Source organism: Apus apus, chromosome 1 (assembly GCF_020740795.1).
Source record: "Apus apus isolate bApuApu2 chromosome 1, bApuApu2.pri.cur, whole genome shotgun sequence".
Lineage (NCBI taxonomy): Eukaryota > Metazoa > Chordata > Aves > Apodiformes > Apodidae > Apus > Apus apus.
In genome coordinates, this window is record NC_067282.1 from 63230749 (window position 1) to 63249122 (window position 18374).

Here is an 18374-nt window from a genome sequence, read left to right on the forward strand (position 1 = left end):
GGCCATCACAATACAAAAATCAGTCTAGAAATTAAACATTCAATCCAATTTTAGAAATATTACATTTTTAAAAGCACAATTAATTACTGCTCCCTTCACTTTTATACTTCTCAGTTTACCTTGCCCATACTTCCTAAGAAAAGAAAAATGCTTACACACATGGAAAACTGAGGTAGCCCAGTAAAAGCATAGCCAGCAGTTTTGTGGGACATGACTGTTTCCACCCAGAAGGCATTCACACACATTTGGATGTGTAATCCAGCTGGGTTAATGTATGTGGTGTGTGGGGCCCTCTGGCACAAGAGATACTGACCCGATGAGACAAACTCTGATATAGGAAGTAAATTTGGTCAGTGCTGGAGAACTCGGCTAATGGAAGTCCTGTGTGGATGTAAAAAAGTAAGGTTTCACCACGAGGGTGGCTAAGCATGGCCACGTGTCCCCTGAGAAGTGATGAACCTTCTTCCTGGGATAGTCCCACATTCTCCAAGATATGGACCCAGCTGCAGCCTTAATCCTGCCAGAAGCTGGATGACAAGCCTCCAGAGGTCCCTCCTGGTCTCCATTGCTCTGTTCTAGCCACAACAGTAACCTTTCAGAAGGTTATTCCAAATATTTAAGAATTTGTTTATTTTTTGTAACTACGCTTCTAACTCCACAGGATGTCTAACAAATTTAGGCAGTTTTAAACACAGTTAAGATCCAATTCAAAGAGAAGGAAAAAATTCTGAGCATCTTCCTGCGCTGCAACCCCAAACTTCTAAGGACAACAGATTACTAACTCATACTCAACTGAGGCCATTCATGCACAAATGTTCAAAATCTTCTCTGAACAGATTTCAATCAGTTGCCACTCTACAAAAGCATCCTACAAAGAAATTCTAGTAAAAAGAGCAATTAATCCAATGATCCTGTGCATCATAACGAAGAACCGCGTGAAGTATTGACAAAGGTATTATAAATACCTTACACAGATGTTTGTAAGTGAGATTTAAGTCTTTCACCCATTAGTAAATGGTGTGACAAGCATTTAAGAATAAATGTACAGTTAGAGGGTAATGCACAGAGAGTCACTGCCCCTCAGCAGCTCACCCCCTGCTTCCCAGCAGCTGCAAGGGGAGCCAGTGCATTGCAAGCCCTCCCAAAACACACAAAGAAAAAAACTGGAGGAGGGCAAATTGTGAGGAAGCATTATTCCAACAGAATGCTCTCTCGATTCTCTCAATCCAGTTCAGTGTATGAATAAAGATGAACCCTGTGACAGCAGAGAGCAGACAGGGCAGGATGGGACCTAACCTATCCCATTCTCCTCTGCAGGGTGGCTGCCCCAATGCTGGCTGCCCCACCACCCAGTCAGGGTTTCCAGCTTCCCTCAGACACAGACCACAGGCACCCCCACCCTGCTTATCAATTTGCCTACAGCGTTAATGACCTTAACTGTGTTCTCACTGAAAACTGCTCTATATTTGAAATTACAGGACAGATGTCCAGTAAATGGGAAAGATTTTTAATAAACAAAACAAGCTTAAAACATGGAGGCAGGGCAGATCTATTTGCCTTCCAGGCTGAATGTTTTGTAGTACATGTTTTTCTCCTGTCAGTAATGCAAGAACATTTTTAATATAAAGGGGAAAAAGTGAGAAGGTAAGTAATTTTCGGGTTTTGTTACAAAACGGTCTGAAGAGTACTGTCTTTCCCCTTTCTACTGCCCACTACCGTCCACCACTGAAGTACTGTAACAAACTTCTGACTTTGAGGAGGTTTTTTTCGGTTTTGTCCTTTAAAAAAAATGACCAATATCTCTCACAATTATTGCTCCCACCTTTGCAAGTATATGTTCATGTGTAAAATTTGCATTTGAAAGTGAGCTGAAAAACAATACTGTTAATCATCAATATCTGAAAATCTAACCTTGTATGTATTAGCCTACTGAACAGGAAGTACAGTTAGGGAAAATAAGAGTCCATCTAAACACATAAGAAAAGAATGAGTCATGTGTTTATTTCAGTATAACAATGCTAATTTCCTTCAGTACAGCAAGAATGGTTTTGTCTTTGCAGCTCAATTAACATACATTAAAAGTAGCTCAGAAAGCTAACGGTGATAATGCAAAGAGTTGAAGGAAGAAGATGCACAAAAAATCCTCATTCCTACCAACACTGATTAAAATAAAGTTCTGTTAAGCTAACAGATACATGAGTGCAAGATGCAGACTCATTCGACTCTGATCTCTCTGAGCAATTACACTGCATTTCAACCTTTGTTTGCTTTTTTTTCTCTTTCCTGTTAAAAAAAATCTTTACTTTGCTATGGAAGAGCCAGAGGAATCTTTCTGGTACAGGTCACACCAAGAGTCACTTCCCCAGAATTTCCCCATTTTCCATCACACACCCCTATAGCAGATCAAAGCTCTGCCTGCAATGCTGTGACTTGCAGGGTGACTCAACCTCAGGACGGAAACCTGGACAGCAAACAGTTCACTTATACTTCAAGTATATTTCTTGAAACAGTCTTCCAGTTATAGAAGCTCAAGATCTTTCTTCTCAAAGGGCAATAAATGGAAACAGTGATTAGGGTTTGGGACCATCTGCCCCCAGGCAGAGGGTCTGTACTGTAGGTAAAGTGTTCTGTTTCTGCTGCTTCATCCTACCAGCCAGGACTCTAGACAGCTGTTATCTGACAGCCAAGTCAGGATGGGGAATTAATAGTTAAATTTAGAGAGTACAAAGTAATCTCCATCAACTTCCAAAAGCCTTGGAGCACATGAGGCAAACGCTGTAGACCCAAAACGGCACAACACTAGAAAACCTGGGAAATGAAAACAAACACCTTTTTGAAAGGCAGCAGTCAACAGAGGCACCGAGTTGGACAGTTGTGTCCCGTGCTATCACCAATGCCCAAAATTTCTTCTGTACCATCTAGGGGGATGTCCACTTGCATCTCAGTCCTAGTATCAACAACACCGCTGCAGTAATGTCAGCCCTGCTGCATGCAAAATGCCATGGTTCCTTACCTGGGAACCTGGGCATGGCTGCCCTTTCATATCCTACGCTTACCATGAGGCCCGGAGCAGAGAAACAGAAGACAACAAGGAACAGAAATGAAATGGCAGAGCATGGGAATTGGATGAACATGTGATTACAAACATGCAAGTTAGAAAGACAAATCTGTCTGTGTTTGAACAGCAACTTCAGTCACACTGTTTTGTAGACCAAGCTCTTCCAAACAGAAGAATTATACAAGTCCCACAGTAAAATGCACTTTTGAGAAGCTGAAATAAAAGTTTGGAACTTGATGCTTCCAAACAGGCACCAGAATATAAATATCAGAAATATCTAATATAGTAAGATTCTTATATTTAACTGTGTAATTTTTTAAGATTACAACCTCAAGAATAAATCAATGCTCTTGTAATGATTATTTTACAAGTAACATTCAAAGTTATTAACCACCTTTCCTTTCACTAATAGTTCTAATGTGCCCTTTTTTCAGCCTTACAATGACTATTTCAATTACAATTTTCTCAGGCTCTCTTCCCAGTACCCTACTACCTCCTATTTAAATTCTGACATGAAATAGCTAAAATAATCTCGTTGATACTTCATATGCTAATACACAAGAATGACCCGACCATAAACCTGTACTGCACAGAGTGCAAATTTTAACTCCAATGGTAAGGCATTCAAGTGGCTGTGGTAATGATGATAAAATTCAACAACTGATGTATTGCTGGTGACCTTCTGGAGAACAAATGAAAAGCATCACATTAATACAAATTCTCCCGTGGAGAAGATCAAGCTGGCAATCTGCCAGTTCATTACACCATCTAGCTTCACTCCAACATTAAATATTGCCATCCTTTATAATTGACTGAAATACACTGGAGCAATTGCAGGTAACCACTTTGGGCTATTAAAGTATTCCATTAAGGCTTCTCCATTAGGCAGATATTTCGAATGAAGTTACATCAAAATAGGCTATGTTCAAAATATCTTAACTATGCAGACAACTGGGCAGGCAGAACCCAGATCCATGAAGCAGGAGACAGATCAGCTTAAGCACTCAAAGCCTCAGTGCCTCAATTTGCTTAAAAGGAGAAGAAACCCACCACATTTATGCAAGACTCTAGTATATGCTTTGCATTTTCACTTCCTAGTCATGTATACCCTCACAAAACTCCCTTTGTATTACCTTCTTCTAAAGCTAAGAAAAATTTGGTAATAAAACATGCAACTATTCTTTAACTCAAGGCATTAAAGTCAATAAGGCATTTATTAAATACCACATTTTAAAATTAAGTACGGAACACAGAGAACACAGAGGAAAGACTGGATTTAAGGTTTCAAAAAGGTAGCAAAATGCAATGCTGCATTACAATATGCATAACATCCTGAAAACACACAAAATAAAATCCGTTCATAATATATACTCTACACAACTAAGCTTTTTCTCCTTTAAGATTGTGGCTCCTCAAGAGCAAGGAAGAAAGTAAAATGGGGCACAAGAACAGGTTTGTTGCCTTGCCTGCAGAAAAGCCTGCCAGATACTTAAAATACTGAAAAAGATTTAAGTCTGTATGCCAGCTGTGAAAACGACACTAGGCCTTGAAGCAAAGACCAAGTTCTGTGTTTAAATGGGCTTTTTAAAGTGGTCCAGGTTTGAAGACATCATGTAAGGGTTAGCCAAAGAAATTCATGCTTCTTCTGAACAGAGCATGTGCAGGAAGTTATGTATCTTCTCTGTGCAGCTATCTGGCATGAAAGAGCTGTAGTATACTTCCCACTGTCTGTATCAAAGAGGAAGCAATTAGACATGTAGATATCATTGGTCACTCAAACAAATATTTATTTTTATTTTAAGTAAATATTTCCTGGGGGTGGAGGGTAGGAAGAGGAATACAGCTAGAGAAAGCGAGCAGTGGCTCACACTTCAACCACATGCAATCAAAAGAGGCTGCACTGACCTATATTCTCATTTAGCTGCTGCAGTCAAATGCATATGTTGTGCACGCTCTGGTGTATGTGGTACATTTTCAAAAAACAAGAACATTTTTTACACCTATGTGCACCACCACCAGCTCTCAATCTACTCATGAAGCACAAACAGTTAATTTTCTAAATAACATCAATGTTCAAAATAAAGACTGTATTACAAAAACCAACTTCTATTGCCAGCTTCCTCTGTAGCTGCAACCCAAATACATGGATGACCAGCATATTTTTAAATCAGAAAGAAATGAGGAGGGTTACATCTGTTAGTGACTGCATCTGCAAAGAATTCTACAATGTATATTGTACAGATTCCCATTATTTTATTAAAAGGAATCACATGCTTCTTACATTCTCTCAGCTAGAAGTTTTCCCCCAAAAGTCAGAGCTATTGAAAAAAATAATACTGATACCAAAGTACTACCTCAACTCACTGTAATATGCAGATTTTTTTAATTCCTGGTGTAAGACGGATTTTCCGTCTTGATACTTAACTGATATTGACCTAATTCAAATTTTATTATGCTGAGCTGCAAACTTCCAGGGCAGTCTCCCATGTCCAGTCACTCTATAAGCTGAAGGAGGCACAGAAGAAAGATACTGTGCTACCAAAATAGCCCATCTTTTTAGGCATTCCTTATTCAAGAGCAATTTGTGAAAAGCAAAGTATTCAAACTCCATTTTATCACAATTCCCTTTTTTTCCTCTTTTATTTACGTTAAGGAGAGTAATGTTTAGGACAGCTCTAAGCATCTCAGCAACCCTCAAAAATGTATGCTGAAAGACCTGACCTACTTACCAATTACAATTGCAGATAGATAAGCAGAAAGGGAACTTCACCTATCAAAGCTGTTCTTAAACTCTGTATCACAGTATCTTTAAGGAAAAAAGAGGATTAGACTTCAATCTTTGGTAGGCTTAACTGCCTTTTTCTGACTGATACAAAAAAAAAAAAAAAAAGTAAAAACTGGACAATGACAGTCTTTTCCACTAAATAAAATCAGCTCAGAGTCTTTCAGGACCCGCACTGTTAACAACTCATCAGCCCAAGCAGCTCCTCGATAGATCTATTTTTCCTTTTGCATCTTTGCCATTAAAATGTTTTACATAAAGACATATACGATCCACTGAATCATATCAGTGCTTCCAAACCTCTCTATAGTAGAGTCACAGCTTTTAATTTAATACTTGTGGATTTCAGGGCTTGTGAAAGATTATTAGAAACAGCATATTAATATACTCTTTACAGTAACCCAGTAATCTGCACGTGTAAATTACTGAAAATGCACACCTCCACTGGAAAAAGGCATTCACAGATGCCTTTTGGAGAAGCGAAAACCACAAGATTCTGATGAATTGGCTACCACAGAAGGATGTAACACTAACTATCAGAGAAACACTAAGCAGAGGTGCCTAGTCACCGCTCTTGGCTAGGGGGACAAATGTGTAAAATAAGCAAATAAATCTCACATCTACACAGTTAGAGAAGATTTGCTTTGGGGTGAGATGTAACAGAAAATGGATTGTAGCAGGGGCTACACAGAAACTGCAGATCACCAATACAGTAAACTCAAGTGAGGCAGACTTAGCCCACTGGCAATTCAAAGTCAAAGGCTGACTGCAACCCTTATTAGAGCTCCTGTTCTGGTAAATTATTCATTCTTTCTTAGTCTAAAGAAAATCTTTCCTATGTGTACATTCAACACGGCACTGTCTGAATTTGAAACAACAGTGCCACTACTGTCTTGGTGCTAAAATATATGCATACAGTGATGTTAAGAGGGACAGGTCAAGGTCAGTGGTTGTCTTTGAAATCACGAGGCAGATACAGGGAACTGGAGGAAAGGCACAGAGCAGATGCTGACTGACATCCTCAAGGAAAACATTGTCAGAAACTTCTTGATAACTCTCAAACTGCACGGTGGCAGCTTGGTACATTATGCTGATGGAAGGAGATGTGTTCTGGGCACTCCCCATCTGTTCCCAAAAGCCATTATCACCAGCAGCTGCAATAATAATTACCTGTGCCTCAGCGGGTTTGCTGAGGGTGTTTGGGTTTTACTCTTCCTCCAGGTGCACAGTCACCCAGTATACAATGATGCATTACTGTCCAAGTACAGTATCTTTTCCTGAAAAGTATGCAAGCTGTGCCCTAATCTGTTAAGGCAAACTGCATCTGAAGTACTGTCAGCATAAATGAGAGCCACAGCACTTTGAAGGGATGGCAGAAACAAGTCTATGTGCCTTGGCCCTTGGGTGAAGAAATCTATAATGACTTAAGATGAGGGAGCAAGTTGAAGAAATCTCTCTCAATGACCACCAGCAGAAAGAGCAGAAAGATTAAGAGTTTATGCAAACTTGGCATTTATAATGTTGAAAAGCACAGTGCTGCAGAACTCATCTAAGCAGATGGTAAAATGGAACCCGTTAGTAAAACTGAGAGAAAGGAAAAAAAAAAAAGACCACAACACAAAATCCCTTACTGAAACCAGAATAGGCTCCAATAGTACCTGGTGTCAGAGTTCAGTAATAAACTTATGAAAATATCTTCCTTGGAAGGACCAAGACATTTATTGTCCCAATAAATTAGCATATTAAAGGCTGGAAAAAAACTGCCATTTCCAGATGTTAAGTTTTTCTGAGTCTCCGCTGATGGCCTACCTGAATTAAAAAAAAAACACAAAACTTTATGTAGTTCAAGTACTAAACTCTCATAACTTGGAGCTCACAACAAAGAGCCCAAGGTAAGTGGAAGACAAACACTTGCAACTTAGAAGTTGCTTTCATTCCTACATGATTTGGTAGATGTTAAATGCTAGTCAGTAGTGTCTGGTACCATGACTGTCTTCTTTTGACATGGTAGAACAGTAGTCCCCAAAGCCAGCACCTTTAATGTGCAGATCAAAACAAAACTGCTAGGTTCCTCAGATCCATGAAAAGGAACAAACACCTGAGTTGCTAGGATCACTAGTTCCCAAAAACACAGGGTCCCCCATAACACCTGCTTTTTCTCCCAATTTAATAAGCAGAATCTGTTGAAGCAGGTTTTGGCTGAACTTCCCCTGGAAACTTTGCTTTAGGTTGACAGCAAGAGAAACATTAACACAGCTTTGGTTCCACTGCAGCGTACAGCAGCCCTAGCCGCAGGCACTGCTATTATTGCTATTCGAAAGATAACTAGATATTCCAAAATCTCATAATACCCAAATAAAATTTGGCAACAGCCCACCTTCTGAGGTTTTCAGCACTGATGCTCTCTCTTTCATGTTTTATACGCATTTGATGGTGTCTTATTCTACTCATGTTAATCATGCCAATTCAGTGGCAGACTACAAATGAAAATGCAATAGAAACATTGCAGGCCCTGTAACAATAGTCAAAACAAAGATTTCCTATGACAGCTGTCGAATTAATGACATCTCCAAAGCTATCTAAATACAGAATCTGGGCAGAAATCCAATTATGTCAATTCTGTCTGAATACCCCAAAAGAGAGTCCTACTGGGGTTAGAAGTGGAAATAATTTTAAAAGCAGATTAGCTACATAAGCAGCTCCACACTTGAAACCAGAACAAGGGAACAAAAACCTAAAGGCATGACATTTATCTGGACACAAGGGAGAGAGGAAAGAGAACTGTTATACATCTGGCAAAAGGTCAAAGCCAATTACCTTGTCCAAATTTGTCCCCCAAGATAATAGCTTCCAGGCTCAGTTCTTAGAAATAAGATGTAGTGAGTCCAGTAATTTAAAAGATTTCTACTTACCTCGACATCTTCCACTACCACTTCAGTTTTTCCAGAACTTTTTCCCAACCAAATATCAAGAGCAGTATTGGAATATGCCAACTTCTCAGAAGCACATACCAGATTTATCTAAGACCTGCATAAAATAGTAAGCTCCCTCACTTAAGTACTAAGCAGCAGTGACAAATAGTATTAAGGGCTTTTAATTTAAGAGTATGATTTCTTGCTGCTTTCGTTGCTTTCCTTAAACCATTGTAACTGCTGATTCCCCTTTTGCCTTGGAAGTGTCTGTGTTACTGCTTTATTATATGGCAATTTCAGTTTGCTGAGCCTTGCCACAGGATTCTGTTTATTTGTGGTTTTAAAACAGACAACAATCAAGGTTGGGGAAAATTAGCTTTTTCATTCAACTATGAAAAAAAAAAAATTTTTGTTTTCTTCATTGCAGGCATATAAAAACTGCTTTTGAAACTACAGATAAACACAAGTTTACAAGTTTTTTTTTTACATTAAACTACTCAAGAGAAATATATATTGGTTAGTAACTACATTTTAACTAGAAACCTTTACCTCTATTATGAAGAGATAAGTAAACCAGGGTTTCTAATCCTGATCCATCTGTATACTAGAAAGAACGCTTGCAAAGATAAGGACAGAAATCACTGTCCATATATTGCAAGTGCTTCTGCTATCAACACAGTATCAAATTCAGAAGACAGTAAAACATTCATTATGAATGGGCCTATATTTAGTATTGCACATCCTGGACTCTGCTTCTTACACCACTTCTTACATCAGACTCACACAGTTAAAAGTGTATTTTTTGTTGTTGCTGTTCAGTTGTTTTTTTTCACTCGAGTACAGTCATTAGGGATGGTCAGAAAAGTCTGAAAAAAAGCAGCTTTTTGGTCAAAATCTGCAAAGTTCTAGAATGTACAGCTAATTTAGAAAGAAATTCAAGGAAATGGGTAATACACCAAAGCAGTGCTGCACTCCACAACTCGAGACAGCCTTAATTCAGAGCAGTGCCAATGAAGACTAACTACCACCATGACCCACCCAGTGTATTTAATCTCAAAATCATTTTTAGAGGTATGCAGAGAGATCCCTTTGCAAGCCAGCAATTTTGGTTATTACCAGTTTGGACCAAATTCAAATCAGTAACCCGCCACATTTTCTGATGTTAAATTATAACTTAGAATACACAGTAATTTTAAATAAACTTTTTAATAATAATTCACTTTAGTGTATATATATATACTTCAGTATATTACTGAATGAAATGAGCATCAGCACCTTTTTCAACCATCTTTACAGTACGACATAGATGGTAATCAGAGCTTAGTAAAATCTCATTTACGGGGAAGGTAGCTCTGTATTTCCTCTTTCTCTGCCAAGCCTTTCTGGGAGACTCGGGAAACACCACTTATTCCCACCCTCCCTTGAAGAAGCCAGCTGCCCATCTCTGTTTCATGCTTCTTAAACACCTGAGCCTTCTGCTTGCAGCACAGAAGTTTGTCATGGTGCTCAGTGCTTAAAAAACATGCACACCCTCCCATTTACCTTCTAGTGAATTCAACATTTGCTCTAAAGGTATCATGGTTTCTTTTTTTGTTTGTGATTTTTTTTTTGTTAAAAAACAAACAAATAAAAAAACCACACACACACACACAAAAACAACAACAACAAAACCAAACAAAAAAACAACAACAAACAAAAACACCCTTTGACACAAGGTAATGTTAGGTTGGGAAGCAGGGAGAGGAGAGAAAAACAAAATTCACCAATCTGAAGGGTACTGAAAAGATCATAGCATTTTTAAGTAAGCTCTTGTCCTATCTGGATGTAAAAAACTATCACTGCCTAATGTTGCAAAGTAAATATGCACGACTTTAAGAAGCTCTAAATATTTCACCACTTCAGTGCAGTTAATTTATGAATATATTACAATCATGTGCACCTCTAGGTTCATCACAGTATTTCTCAAGCATGTCTCACTACCCAGTGACTACTGTTTATAGATGTCCAGGTCTGCCCTTTCTTCTAGGAACACAAAAAGTCCAAAGAAAACAAACAAAAAAAATTCCCTCATTTGTAGTAAACAGTCATCACAGTCAAAGCTCTCTGAAGAACATGTAAGAACCTTGCTGAATAGTTGTTCCTTAATAGCTGACCTGACTAAATCATCTTCCTTGTGCAGGCTAGAAATCAAAATGTCATGCTAACATTTAATAAACACATGAGCTGTTCGTAAAAAACAAAAGCCAGGAAAACATATGCTGTCCACTTTCAAACATTCATCAAGACTCTTTGTTGCTAGGACAGAAAGCTTGAAAGTTTCAAGAACAGACTTTTAAATACTTCAGTCATTCCATTTAACAATTTTAGTTGTAATTTTATTACATTTTGACATTTACAATTCCATCACCAATAGTAAAACCACGAGAAACAAGTAAGTTCCAGGTTGATGGAGAGAGGATGCTGATAGGGGGAAGGAGGGTAATTAAGTTATTTCAAGGTTTGTGTTCTAATTCTGCAATTAGAATAGGAAAATCTGGGCCAGAGCTTTCGTTGTGTGGAGATTATAAAGACATAATTGGTGGTTTTTTTTAGTTTTTGCTAGAAAAGGAAACAAAAGGCGGAGGCATTTTTCCATGTATATTACTCAATCACACGGTCTTTCCTAGTGTACTTCTACGGGGTTTTTCTGCATGCTTTTTAAAATGCCTTCACTCCTGCTTTGCCTGTACTTTGCTTCAATTTAAAGCCCTCCCATTTATCTTCATCTTGTACCTACAACTATGGGCAGCCCACACTGGGGAAAAAGAAAGAAAGACCACTGACGCTTAACTAACTCGGCTTGTAACTTCGAGCAATATAACAGACCTGAAGGAGGATAAGCTTCACTCAACAAAAATATGAAGATGCCAGCTTCATGATACAAATGTCTTTGCCTGAAAATTAAGCTAAGAGTATAATCTCTTAGTTTTTAAATCTAATAAAGAAAACACTAATATATACTTGCATACTTGAATAACTTTGAAAACTCTGATTTACTCTCAAGGAGGCAGAATGATTTCCCTTCCTTTCTACGTGATTTTAATTATATTTGCTTTCACTGTATTTACCAGTCCTTTCAGCAGGCTATGATGGCAAACACAGATAAATGTAAAAAGAACTTACTCTCTTGGGAAGTTACGCCTCTTGAGCTGCAAAAAGAGTACAATATCTCACATGCTTCAGAACACAAAGCCTATTGCCATGAAACCTAAGTGTAACAGTTTCAGAAACCCACTGTCAACTGCTAAAGCATAAACACATTTTTGTTTGAAAAATCAGCTGTAACAACCTTCCATTTAAATAAACGATATCATAGATGCCACAAATGCTTTCTGCTTGACAAAAGCAGAAAAAGCAAAGCATCAGCTCCTAGTATCAGCATCAGACAAAGCATCAGCTCCTAGTAAAAATCAAGAATTTTCAAAGCTAGAGCCTAAATACAGACTACAAATATATCATGTGCCTAAATTATAGCTTCTATATTTTTAGAAGCACTATGTACCTTAAGGAAGCAGTGCAACAAGCTTCAAATTCTTAACACATTTGACATACAGTAGGACAAAAAAATACAAACACACAAATACATACATACATACATATATATATATATATATAAAAATCAGTCCAGGAACAGACATCCTGTGGAAAGAAGAATTCAAAATTCTAGTGATAGTCTGGTCCAACATTAAGAAATAAACATACCACAGTGAAGCAATACCAAGGACAAAAAGCATGATGTATCATCTAGTACTGGTTTTGCCCCTTTATGGAGTACGCCATTAAATAATCCATTCCTATGCCAAAAACAACTCTCACCTTACATTTTACTAACTTACAGTAACTTTACATGTGCAAGCTTATTTGTTCAACTAAAATTACCTTGCCCTTCCTGCGAATGACATGCATTAATGATCTCAAGAAAGGTCAATCAATATTCAACATTTCAAAATATACATTAAACAAAGCAACTCAGACATACTTATTTTTATTACAGGCAATATTACTGTCTTGTTTGGTGAGATGCAAAGGATATAGAGAAGAGGGCAAAAAGCAACCCTTCAGAGCACATACCCACCAAAATTCCCTATCAGGGGTTTCTATGCCTATTACTGATCAGTAATGAAGTTTCAAAGCAGACAGTGCTACGTTTAAAAACTGTAAAGCTAAGTGCTACATGCTCTGCATAACTTGTGTTTCTGAACCCAGTTTCAGCTTTGCAACCTAAAAAAGCTGGCTGGCTTCACTACAGAAACATGACTTCTCTATTCTGCAGAGTGCAACCTGATGGGATCTTCAAATGAGCACATTGGATCTCAGAACCAGACCCAAAGCTGTCACTGAGCAAAAACATCTCCCATTTGCATGGAAGTTCAGACTCTTGAAGGAACGATCACCTCAGAGGAGGACAATTGCTTTTTCTTCCATCTTTTCAATACACCCCTAAGTAAACACTTCTCCTTCCTATCAGTGCTCTCCCAAGAGTTGAGGCAAGTGGACTGCCCAGACCTGCTACCCGAAGAAGTTACGCAGGCAAGCAGAAGAGTAAGTAATCTGCTATAAACACCAACTTTAAAAAGTTCTTGACACGTTACTCAGTTGAATTTATTATGTCAAATTAAAAAATGAGCCATAAGACTAATATATACATATCTGCAAACTCTGAAGGCATCTTTCATACCTATGCAAAAGCTTTACGGAAAAATGGAATGAGATTGTAGGGTCCCCAAAAATCAACCACAGGACTTCTGTAATTCTCAGCAGGGCAGGATTTCCCCCACAACTCGGAAGACTGACTCAAGCTAATTATCACAAATTGTTACAAAATAATTCTTCACTAGAAAAACCCAAAACAAAAACCCACACATGTATGGTTTCAAAGAAAACTTGCAGAACTGTAAGTATCTGTAAATCAGTGTCCTGAGGGCAGCATGAGTTCTGTTTCAGGTCTACAAACAGCTTCTCCAAACAGTACCGATATGTAAATGAGAGTACAAATCTACCAGAGATATATCCCAGTGGCTAGACCATGCTATCACATCTGTATTACTGCCATTACTTGCAATATCTAGATTCTGCACTAAAAGTTTGCTTAAATTTTAAAAATAAAAAATCCTTCTTTCCAGAAAGAAGATACTTCCCAGACAGATTTCACACACATGAAAAAAAGCCCATTCAGAGAGGAAAGAAGAATATACAGTTTTCCTCTCCTAGACATCTTACTGAATTTTCAGTCAGTTACCCACTGTCCCCTACAAAAGGACATGCTTGCAGCATTAGGAATCTCCCACACTTTCTGTTCGTGCTCCTGACCATGACCTCTGATGGGGGAGAGCTGCCCCATGGCCCAGAGCAGGAACACGCACACCAAGATCCCAGGAGCAGGTCATGGCCCTCCTGCCTGACACAGGACAACTGCAGTTTCCTGCTTCTTAACTCTCAAGAGAGAATCCATCCTCATCAAACTGATTTACTAATCAACATCGGCTTAATGAATCCGTATTTTCCAAGAGGAAGGAAAACATTTTTCCACCAGAAGGCTGTGTGACTAAGAACATCAGAATTGTTGGTAATTATAAACACATGTAGAACTGCAATACCCTCCTTTCGCCATCACATTTTTATTGTAAGTGGAGAGCACAACACCCGCTTTCATTCAAGGTCAGAAACAGCAATTAACTGGCACATGGCAAGTTGAAACTGAAGCACGGAGATGATCTAACATACAGGAAACTCACAACCTCGCCAAAAGCCTTGAAGTTTCATACAAATGAAAGAGGGTAAGGGCTGTGGAAGCAGTTATGAACAATTACTGTATCAAGGTATAACACTTATTAAAAGAAAAACTTGGGGAAAGGATTTAGTAGAGTAACATTATTTCCCTTGTGAACTCTCTTATTGAACAGGAAAACAGAATTAATTTTAACTAATTCTACCAGCTAAGCAGCTACTGTGGCAAAATATTAATCATTAAAATTATGTATGTCACCAGTTCTTCTTTACACAGAGAGAAAATTTCAAAATTTATGATCTTTGATTATCAAGAAAATTAATATAATTTGTGTAAGCTCATATGAACACAACTCATCTTAATAAGGAATTACCTTATTAGTTTGCCATTTGGAAGATGCTTTTTCTAACCAAAACCTGACACAAATTCCCCAAACATCTTTTCTGCCTTTAACAAGTTTTCACAGACTCTCCAGGATTAAAAATAACCTTGGTACAAATATCTCCAGTAATGCTTTCTCAGCTTTTACTAACCAACAAAAGCTTAGGAAATCTACTCATGAAGTACAATGAATATAGGACCTTTTAGAGACACAGCATATATAAAAATAACAGTTGAACAATACGTAAGAATTAAGTCCAAGCATTACAGCCTGAAAAGAGAGGTTTATAGACAAAAGCATTTGAAAATGAAGTATTGGAAATGGTAACAGAGTTGCCAGTAGCAAAAGGATTCACAGTATTTCTTAGCATCTCCCAGATTAAACACTGTGGCATGTAAACGGACAGTCATGCTGAAATTAGTGTGTTTTTAAAAAGATAAATTACATCTACACCTTGCTGTATTAGGATAGCAGCTCAGAAATAAGCATGCAATCCCTCCAGCAGAATTTACTTCAAAGCCTTCCCCCTCCTCTGCTTACAGAGCTCATCAACAGATAAAATTGAGAAAGTGGTTTTCATTCATTTCTTCCAGACATACTAAAATTCACACACGCACCTCAGAGTGGCTTGAAATCTGGTGTGCCATATGGCAGTACATTTGTCATTTCCAGAAATATGTTGAATATGGTTTCCAGAGATGTAAACCTCAAATAATAAGAAATCAAAAAACTCCTGAAGGCAACAGATTCTTCTCAGACACCACCAACTTTACACTACGGGCAACCGGAGAGCCTGGGCTTTGATCAGGCTTCAAAGAACCCCTTCATTTGCCCCAAAAAATTAAACTGATGCCTTAGTCTGTGGAGGCTCATTTCCCCACTGTTTTGCAACTCTGTAACGTTATCTACACACGCCTTAAGTGAAACTGAAGTAGAAATAATACATCAACATCAATACTAGAATTATGCAAACATGTTGCACTAGAAGCACAATGTGAATGATTTACAAGCTGCAAAGTAGGGAGGAAGATCAGGAGTTTTATGGCTATTTCAGTGTAAACCAACTGAAGAAGAAATAATGACTTCTTATTCCTGCATACAAAGTTTAATGGTGCACGTTATGAAGCAACATTTAAAAATAACAGAACAATTAGTAAACAGATATTTCTTTTCTAAACCTGAAAAAGAAACAAGGGTCTCCTGCTGGCAGAAATAATTGCAGTCTCCAAACTCAGTAAATTAGAGTCAGATTAAAAAATAAATAAATAAAAAAAATTGGCGGAGCTGAGTTAAACATCTTGCTGTCACCAAAATGAACAAGTCCGGTGCTGTAGGTAGAAAGCAACTAATTCACCCTTCTACTAAAATTTTTGCTTTCCAAGGACATCTACTTTCCACTGCTTGCAATCTGTGATGAAATGATCCTTCTTGTAAGAAAGAAAATGCAGATTAGTAAGCAGCAATCAAATGACATTACACAACTGGAACAGCTTTCCTTGTTTTTTTTCTTTCCAGGCTGGAATCACAGATCATGATATTTTCCAACACAGATACAGAGAAACAGAGAATCATTCAACTTTTTGCTGGCATACTTAGTTTTGCTTTCCTTTCTTCTCTTGTTATCTTGACTCTTGATACTAAACTATCTTAGCACACATCTTTTTACCTCAAGCAGGAAAACTAACACCAATACTCAGTTGACAAGAACTGTTTTGGGGGTGGTGCTTTGTTTTGAAACACAGAGAAATCAAGAAAAATCTTACTCCAGAAGGGTGGATCCTAGAGTCTCTGAGGAGCTCCCCGTGTGTCTATTCCATAGCAAAATTTGTTTTGGAGACAGCGCAGGCAAACAATTGATCCAGAATAGGGAGGTGACCAGAAAGACAGCAAGAAAGTACAGGTGATTCTGTAATCAAGAGTCTAATCCAGGCCTACTACACGGTTTCTACACATGAAGAAGAAAATCAAGAGTATTTCCACCCTATATGGGAGACAATACTTGCAAGCACCTAAAACAACTTGTGGCAGCAGCAACTGGGATATTTAACACAGCACTGCTCCGCTACACTAATCAATCATGTTCATTCAAAACCAGTATCCATTCAGCTGCTCCAGCTGATGGGTGTTTCAGCTATCCAGAGACACAACTACCACATATCTGCCACTCACATCTCCTAACAATGACAGCACATCTGCTCCTGCTAGAAGGCAGTGGGCTTTCAGAAAGCCAGGATTCTTTCCCCAGGCGTAACAAGCACACAGCTGCCAGCCCCTGGTGTTGTCATCTAGGGAAACTATTCCTAGAAAAGCAAGAAAAACATGTAGGCTGAGCTGGAAAGACAAGGTAGAAACTAAAGCAAGTGGAAGACTCCTCTGTAACAAAAGTGGTGAAGAAAATCCCTATGTCTGCTAAGATTTAGATTGACGAGCAGATCTCTGCCTTCCAGAGGACTTTTCAGGTATACTGAGCTTGTGGGTGGGATGAAAAGCTGCTTTCAGATGCTACAGCAGGATTTTTCCAGTGCCCAGCATAAATATGAAGTACGCTAAACTTCCTGAACATTTTAACGTACATTGAAAGGCAGAATAAAAACAAAAACTCTAGAAAATCTGTTGTCTGCAGAACTTTCTATATGTTTTGCAGGTTGCATGGAAACCACCTGCTGATGCTGCCAGAACAATTCAAGAAGAATCCGAGCCCATGCTTGACAGATACAGACCAAATGTAAAGAAAGGACAATCCCAAACGGGAAGCCTAAAAGAGAGAATGACTTTACCATGATATATAAAGGTGTTCCTGGACAATATAGAAGAAATTTCTTCTTTGATTATTCTTACAATAAAATAAGTTCGAAATTCAACTTTTACCATATTCTTAACTGTAGGTCTAGAAAACAGAAAAGTTGCCAGCTATTGAAGTTGCACACACTCTGTAACATCCTCCCACGGCTATTACTACACTACTAACAAACTGTGCCAGACAGACAAAGTACCTAGAACAGCACTACTCACGTTGTCATAACTAAAATGCTAAAGAGACAGAACTGATTCTCAACTGTGCATATACTTCTTTTAATCACAGGGTTTTTTACTTCTCATATGTGCTCTTCTTGCCAAAGTCCCAATTCTAAGCCTCGGAAAAGTTAACTAAAACATAGTGCTAAGTCGCTTGAGTATCATAACTCAGTTGATTAAATATTTGGAAGAGTTTACCTGTGGCTCTGAACCAGAGCAGAGAACTTCAGGTACTATTACTTGATCTATCATTAAAATGCTAACAACCCTTCAGGTGAAGCAAAGCCAAAAGATGTGAAATGGGAAATGAAGCTATAAAAAGGAAAAACGTAAAATTTTAGTTTCTGCATCCAAGGTTAGAAAACTATTGCTACTTCAAGGCACATGCCAGTAAAGCTCTTTTCCTTTCTTACTTACAGATTTAGCCTTTAAGGAGTTGTATGTACTTTTTCAAGCTC

At 38.3% G+C, this 18374-nt stretch overlaps 1 protein-coding gene across 1 annotated transcript in view; it reads right to left on the minus strand.

The window, feature by feature from the left end:
- Window positions 1–18374, minus strand: part of NCK2 (NCK adaptor protein 2) — an 87084-nt gene that overhangs the window by 56828 nt on the left and 11882 nt on the right. The gene's annotated exons all lie outside the window — the stretch shown is intronic.